At 42.9% G+C, this 8,284-nt stretch overlaps 1 protein-coding gene across 1 annotated transcript in view; it reads right to left on the reverse strand.

Annotated features, from left to right (window-relative positions):
* The window catches only part of CUNH21orf91 (chromosome unknown C21orf91 homolog), a 32,414-nt gene extending 32,179 nt beyond the window's left edge, over nt 1–235 (reverse strand). The window contains exon 1 of the mRNA XM_055617850.1: nt 109–235. The gene's annotated coding sequence lies outside the window, so the exon portion shown is untranslated. The remainder of the gene's footprint in view (nt 1–108) is intronic.
* Nucleotides 236–8,284: the final 8,049 nt, after the last annotated feature.

Genomic DNA, 8,284 nt, shown 5'->3' on the forward strand with positions numbered 1-8,284 from the left:
TGGGTGCCGGGAGAGGGGAGAAAGGCACACACGCGCTTGGGGAGAGGATGGCTAGGGGCCCAGGAGCCTGAACTGTCCTGAACTCCAGTCTCAGGATGGTTGACTTACAGAAAGGGAGAAAAGTTGGCGAGCCAGGTATCTCTGCTTAGGTGTAACCCTGGCAACAGCTTCTTTCCCTTCAGCTATGTCCTGATGAGGCGCTGCTCCCCACACTGTCGTACATCCCGTGAGCGTCTGCGGAGGACTTTCCCGAGGCCCCGCCTTTTGTTTTGTGCCCACCCCTTTCTTAAACTTTTTCTCTCAATTAGTGTATAAGTTTACTTGCATCATCGTCTTGACTCCTTAAGCCTTGCCTAGGCCACAGGTCTACGTGATACTTTCGGTTACGTTTTCTATAGTTGTCTTTCTCAACAGCCCACAGAAGAGCAACAGGAAACTCGGCCCTCATCTTCCAGCTTAGTAGTGACTAACCCCTGAGAAAAGCCATCTGTGCCCATGTGCTAGAGGACTCTGACGCTGACCCCATGTGGCAGTGTCACAAACGCACACTCTCTGGTGCTGTCCCAAATTCCCTAAATCAGTACCTTCCCCTGACCCAGACCCTCAGGTCTGTGGCCTTGAGGTGCCTCAGCCGGTAAAGTGTGTTTGTTATGGCAAGTCTGGGAGCTTGAGTTCCATTCCTCGTGGAAGGCGAGAACCGACTCCACGAAGCTGACCCGTGAACCCACCTTCACTCACCATGACACGTATCCTCCCATATTAATAATAATAAAATATTTTAAAGTCCCAGATGCCTATGCACACTCAAACTTGAGGCGTGCTGACTGCTAAAGCATCTTGCAACTGGATTCTACTCATCTATTCAATAAAAGTATTTTTTTAAAAAAATGTATGCGTGTCTGTGCACGTTTGTGTGTGTGCTGTGTATGATCTGTGCAAGTGTGGGGCGCGTGTACTCCGTGCCATGTGTGCGGAGGTCAGAGGACAAGTTCAGATGTCTGTCCTTGTTTTTCTTGGTGTCTTTGCTGTTCATAGCTGTGTGGTCCCGGCTAGCTGCCCTGGGGGTTTCTGGTGACCACTCTGTCTTCAGATCCCACGCTGTGGTACAACACTGGTATTACAGACTGCCATGTCTTTGCCTGGAATCTGGGCATCTGAACGCAGGTCCTCACACATGGGAAGCCCTTTACCCACACCCTAGAGCTCCACGTATTGGGGGTCTTGTTCAGATGTAGGTACTGATTTAAGGAATTCAGGATAGTACCAGAAATTCTGCATTTGTTATAGTGTCACATGAAGTCAGTATTACTGATTCATCTACTTCACTTAATTAACACGGGCACCAACTACTTTTTTGAGGCATTGGTGTGTTACATAAAGCGGGCTGGAGAGGTGGCTCAGAGGTTAAGAACACAGGCTGTTCTTTCAAAGGTCCTGAGTTCAATTCCCAGCAACCACATGGTGGCTCACAACCATCTGTAATGAGATCTGGTGCCCTCTCTGGTTTACAGGCACACATGCAGGCAGAAGGTTGTATAAATAATAAATGAATCTTAAAAAAAAAAACAAAAACAAAAAACATCACCTTGGTTCGTAAGTTTTCAAGACCTTATCTACCTATTCTCTTGGGTAAATAACTGGGTGGAATTGTTAGATGATATGGTGAACATATTTTTTGTCAGAGTATGTGTGAATGTGAGAATCAAGTTCAGATGAGTTACATAAGTACCACGCCAGCAAACCACATCGCCATTCTGGTATGTATTTCATTTTTTAAAAATAGTAACCCAGCAAACAGCTTTCCTCAGTGCTGATGCCGCTTTATACACTGAGAATTGTTAACATATGCTCAATGAGTTGATATCTGTGATGGCTTACATCTAAGGTGTGTTTGCCATAACCATGATCTGAAGGCTCGAGTGCTCTTCCTTTATGGGTCAGACTGTTTAAGGTACCATGGAAACTTCTGGAGGTTGAACCCAACTAATAGGAATGGATTACTGGAAGAATACCTTTGAAAATATTAGCCTGGTCTCTACTGCTGGCTGCCCTCTGCTTCCTACCCTACCAGTATGTAAATACTCTCTGCCACTTAGGGGTATACCATCTCCCCATGCCTTCCCTGCCATGAGATGAACTGAACTCTTCCTGAAGTCAGGAGACCAAATGGCCCTTTGCTACTCTAGGTTGTTTCTGTCGGATGATGCTTTTCTTACAATGATAAAAACAAACAAACAAACAAACACAAATACAATAATTTTTGTTTGAAAATGAAAGGAGGGTTTCTGTTGCAAAGAACATCTCTGAAACAAAATCATTACTGAGTGGGTTTAAAAACAGATTAGACTCTGCAGAAGACAAGGTCTATGCTCAGAAAGAAAAGAAGCACAAGAGAGAAAACGAGGAAGAGCAAAACACAGAACCTTAGTGATTTCAGCCGTGGAAGCATCCAACCTAGCAAACAACTGCAGTCCTGGGGCAAAGAAACTTCTAGACTTGATAAAAAATATCAAGCATATCCAAGAATCTCAACACACCTGAAGCTAGACAAAAGAATCCTAACCAACACATAATGAAATGCACAAGAACAAGGAAAAGACAAAAATCCCTAAAGTAGTCTGAAGAAAGGGAACAGCCTTAAGGAGTTGAGAGAGGCTACAGAGTCTTTTTAGAAATCACACAAACCTGAAAACCATGGGGAAAGGCCTTCAGAGGTTTGGAAACAGAGCTGGACTCCTAAAAGTCTGTGTTTACACAGTCTATCTTTGAAAATAATGACATCTTCAGACAAAGAGAAGTTGAAAGAAGTTGCTAGCACAGTGCAAGAAAAGACAGAGGAAGTGTTATAGGTGAAGAGCAATGATGCCAGGTCAGTCTGAGTCAAAGGAGTGAAGAACAGGAGAGTTAGTAATGCATAAGAAAATGGACCAAGATTTCAGTCACATTTTAAGTATTTGAGAGTATTTGGAGTCTTAGGTACATGATAATAAGTGAATCTAATATAAACTATTAAAAGCAAAAATCTTTTTCTTCATTTATTTATTTATTTAATCACTTTACAGCCTGATCTCAGTTCTCATCTTCTCCCAGTCCCACCATCACCAATTTCCCTCTCTCAGAGAAGGGGAGGACCCCCAAGGGGTATCAACCTGCCTTGGCATATAAAGTCACAGCAGGACTAAGTGCATCTTCTCCCACTGAGGCCTGACAAGGCAGCCCAGCTAGGGGAAAGGGATCCAGTGGCAGGCAACAAAGTCAGAGACAGCCCCTACCCCCATTGTTAGGGGATCCACATGATGACCACGCTGCACATCTGCTACATATGTGTAGTTGGCCTAGGTCCAGCCCCTGCATGATCTTTGGTTGGCAGTTTAGTCTCTGTGAACCCCCATGAGCCCAGGTTAGTTTACTCTGTAGGTCTTCTTGTGAAGTCCTTGACCCCTCTGGCTCACTCTAGCCTTCTTCTCACTCTTCCACAATACTCCCAAGCTGGGCCTATTGTTGGGCCGTGGGTCTCTGCATCTGTTTCCATCAGCTGCTGGATGAAGCGTCTAAGAAGACAGTTATGCTAGTCTTCTGTCTGCGCGCATAGCAAAGCATCATTAATAGTGACAGGTTGGTTCTCTCTCATGAGGTGGGTCTCAAGTTGTGCCAGTCATTGTTGGCCATTCCCTCAATCTCTTTTCCATCTTTACCTCTACACTTCTTGTAGGCAAGACAAATTTTGGTTTGAAGGTTTTATAGGTTGGTTGGTGTCCCCCTCCCTCCACTGGAAGTCCCACCTGGTTATAGGAGGTGTCGAATTCAGGCTCCATATCCTCCTCTGCTAGGAGTCTCAGCTAGGGTCACCTTCATAGACTCTCCGGAGCCTTCTCTGCTCCAGAGATGGCCCCCACCGATTTGGTTCTCTCTCCTGGTGCTCCTCCCCAACACCACCCCCACTCTCCCCATACTTGATTCTCACCCCTGACATCCTCCCTACCCCCTCTCCCACCGTTTTCCCTCTCTCCTTCTACTTCAGATGTATATTTTAGTTACTCTTCTGGGTGAGAGTCAAGCATCCTCCCTTGGGCCCTCCTTGGCTTCTTTGGGTGTGTGGATTATAGAATTGTTATTCTGTACTTTATGGCTAATATCCACTTATAAATGAGTACATACAATGCATGTCTTTTTGGGTCTGGGTTACCTCATTCAGGATGATAAAAAGATGTGTCAGAAGATCAAGCCAAAATAGCTGGGGAATCCCAGAGATGTAAGTCACTATCCCCAGGAAACAGCAGAAAATGCATCTCAATCCTTGTCTGTGAGGAACTACAGTCAGCCAACAACCTGAAAAACTTGGGAAACTCATTCCAGCATTCCACTGAAATCCCAATTTTAGCCTTAGTAATCTTTAAACAAAGCATTCAACTGACACACTGTACTGGAATTCTGACCTACTGTCTTTCTGAATATTCTATTGCTGTTGCTGTATAACCACAACTCTTATAAAAGGAATCACTTATTTGGGGTTTGCTTACAGTTTTCAAGGCTTAGTCCATTATTAACATGGAAGGAACACGGTGGCATGCAGACACCAGAGCAGTAGCTAAGAGTTCTACATCTGGATCTGCACGCTGCAGGAAGAGAGGACCAATGGGTCTGGCTTGGGCTTTTGAAAACCTCAAAGCCCACTTCCAGTTACACACTTCCTCCAACAAGGTCACAGCTCCTAATCATTTCACATAGTATCATTCCCTGTGGTAGCATTCAAATCTATAAGCCTGTGGGGGACATTTTTATTCAAACTACCACTCTTACCCATCCATGAAATAATAATGGCCTTAGGCCATTAAATGTACCTTAATTTGTTATGGCAGAGTTCTGAAATTGATACACAGGATATATGACATCTTAGAGGAGTCTGGACTTTGTTTTGAAAGACTATTTTAGTGATATTCAAATTGATTCTCTCCAAACGTGTTTTTAAGTTCAGTTTGTACAATGCATATAGTTGTTCATTGTTCTATTCTTTAAAAATAAAGCCCATTTCTGGACTCTGTTATATGTCACAAATGTTCAAGAAAGATTCTGCATGCTAGTTGATAAAACTCAAACAACTCACATTCCTCTGAATTCTAGAGAATGTTCAACTTATAGTCCCCAGTAGTTGTTCTTTCTCTGTTGGATAATTTTTCCTAAGCCTCTTGGGGGTCTCATCCTACACATACTTAGCTTCATTTTCAGCCAAAGACTTACAGAAAATTTTGGAACAGTTTCCATGTCTCGGTCTCCCTTTCTAACACTGTGTATTACAAATTCCAGCCACGGCATCATCTCCAAACTCAATCTTTTTCTCCTCATTGCAGCTTGGCCTTTCCTCATGCAGTCTGAAAATACCTCTCGGCATACCACCAGGGGCATTGTGGGCCTCATCCCATTTGCCTTCTTTTCTATTAAAAACTACATGCTGTATGATCCACGTTCCAGCATTTAAAAATAGGTATTTTGTATACTGTGGCCAGCTTTCTTTTATGAGCTATTCTGGTACCCCTTATTTCATCCTGGCTGGAATCCTTGGTTGTTATGTCTGCAGATCTTTCATCGAGTTTCTCAGTGTATTCTTCAAAGAGTTTTCTGAGACAAATGCAGATGGCGTCCTCCTCTAGAAATTCAAGGCCATGTGCCTTTCTCCTATCAGGAATACTTTAATCTGTTTAGCAGTTAAACAGTTTCAAGTGCATTCGCAGTTTATTGCTTTTGATAAAAATCTCATTTATTTGCTAAATAGTTATTTTCTGTTTTAAGCAATAAAAATTGATTAAGAATACCTGGGCTGGTGGTAATCTTCCATTCTGAGGAAGGGAACTATAGAAATCACTGAGAAACTACAGTTTCCCCTCCCTTCCTGCCAATTGAGGGAGGAGGACAGCAATTCCCCCCAGAAGGGCTGTTCTTCAGTTCTCCATAATCAAAGAGGCAGACACTGAGGGACTTGAATGGTTATCTGTACATACAGTTCTTTCAGAACTAGTAATTCGGGCTGGGAAGATAGCTCTGTGGGTAAAGACCTTGCTGTTCAAGTGTGTTTGAATTCTTTGGAACCCACATAAAAGCCAGACTTGGTAACACGTGTCTATAATCATTCTATGGCAAGATGGTAGGGAGACACAGGAGAATTCCTGGAAGCTCATGAATCAGCTCTTTTACTGTACGCAGTGAGAGTAAACAAGAGGGTGGAAAGCAAGAATCAAAGTTGTCCTTTGACTTCCACAGAACACTGTGGCATACACATGTGTTTTCTCTCTCTTTCTCTTTTTCTCTCTCTCATACACACACACACACACACACACACACACACAAAGCTAATAAACTTAGTAAACCCCTCAAATTAGTGACTCAATGAATTATTAGAAACTGTATTATAAACAAAGATTACTTCTATAAGTAGGTTTGATCTAAAATAGACATTATTTTGAATTTGGGTTTAGAAAAGCTACGAATCATTTGATATACAAGGATTGAAAATCCAAGTTAACAGTAGCTGAGTCAAGTAAGGGCTTGTGTGTATCTCTGAACAGGATCAGCAGAGCCAGCCACCCACCGTGTCATTGTTGTCAACACCGTATGCTCCACTTTCCTTCCTTTCTTCTCCATTTGGGCACCATATTTCCCTCAGGGAAAGAAAATAGAAATGAAAGGTGTGGGAAAGGTCTGAGGGTAAGCCACATCTTTCACTTCAGCCAGGAAGCAAGACATTTCCTAAGAGACCACAGCAGATTTTTATTTATATATAAAATCTTTACTGGTAACAGGTTTGAGAAAAATAGCTCTTGTTTGTTGTTGTTACTTTTTCCTGGCTTCTGTGTCAAAAAGCAAGAAAAAGAGATGTGTAAATAATCCAACAATGCCTACTGGAGAGGACATAACTTTCTTTCCTGAAAATTCTTATATATGTGTGACAGTAAAAAATTATTCCCACTCATTAGTAAAGTCTAACCTACATGAATTCTTCCTGCTAACATGCTGATATTTCTTTCATGTTCTTGCTTTCATATTCCCCTCATCTTCACTATTGTACTTTTGTTTTTTTTTTTTTTCTAAGAGCCTCCTGATTTTAAAGTCAAGAACTCAATATATTCAATGTGTCCATCCATAAATGGACATCTATTCTGGCTAGTTTTATATGAACTCTATAGAAGAATGAGTCTTCTGAGAGAAAGGAACCTTGATTGAGAACATGCCTCGATACAGGATGTTAGCAAGCCTGTAGAGCATTTTCCTGATCAGGAATTGGTGGGTGGCATCACCCCTGTGCTGGTGGTCCCGGATTCTATAAGAAAACAAGCTGAGAAAGCCACGAGGAGTGAGACAGCACCAATCCGCAAGGCCTCTACATCAGCACCTGCATCCAGGTTCTTGTCCAATTTGAGTTCCTGCCCTGACTTCTTTTGATGGTGAACAGTGATGTAGAAGTGTAAGCTACATAAACCCTTTCATGGACAGCTTGCTTTCTGTCATGGTGTTCATCACAGCAATAGTAACCCTGTGTAAGACAACCTTCTTGCTTGCCTTGGTATGCTATCTCTTTTTCTCCTGTAGGAAGCTGCATCCCCAGATGTAGAGCTTTCTGGTTCCATGTCTTTAAACACCATGGAAACCCCCAATATCTGCAAAATAAATTCCATTTGATTTCTTCCTCTTTATCCCCTCTCTAGTCCTTATAGTCTTAAAGTTCACTGTTCTGGTTTGAATGTATTATTTCATCCCAATGAGATGTTATTAATGGACACATTAGAAATGTGTTTCTGTGGGTTAGCTTGAGGTCTTGTGTGCTGTCACCTCTTGAGAAATACTTCCCCAAGGTTATTTGCTGATGGGAAGGAGATAAGAGATTTAGAACAGTCAAGTGTCCCTCCTCAGAGTAAAGCTAGGTGGGGCCAGATGAATGACAGAGGCATAACAGATGTTTGCTAAAGAAGCTCTGAATTGCACTCTACCATGCAACACGTTAGAGTGACGCTGATTGCAGCCGTCAGAGTCTCAGTTCGTGAGCTGACGCCTGGGTCAGTTACGAGGGCTACTACTTAACTATCCAGGCTGGAAAGTGGGGTCAACTTTGACCTCTTGACAGCAGAAGACTCCCCAGAGGAAGGCAGTGGTTATCCCCAAGAGGAAGGGAGCTGATTTGCACTTAAATTGTGGACTGGGGAGATGACTGAGTGTGTGTCAAGTGTGTGTCGTACAAGCGTGAGCTGCCGAGTTCAGATCTCCAGGCCTGATGTAAAAGGCTGAGTATAAAGGC

Source organism: Psammomys obesus, unplaced genomic scaffold (genome assembly GCF_907164565.1).
Source record: "Psammomys obesus unplaced genomic scaffold, mPsaObe1.curated_primary_1811, whole genome shotgun sequence".
Lineage (NCBI taxonomy): Eukaryota > Metazoa > Chordata > Mammalia > Rodentia > Muridae > Psammomys > Psammomys obesus.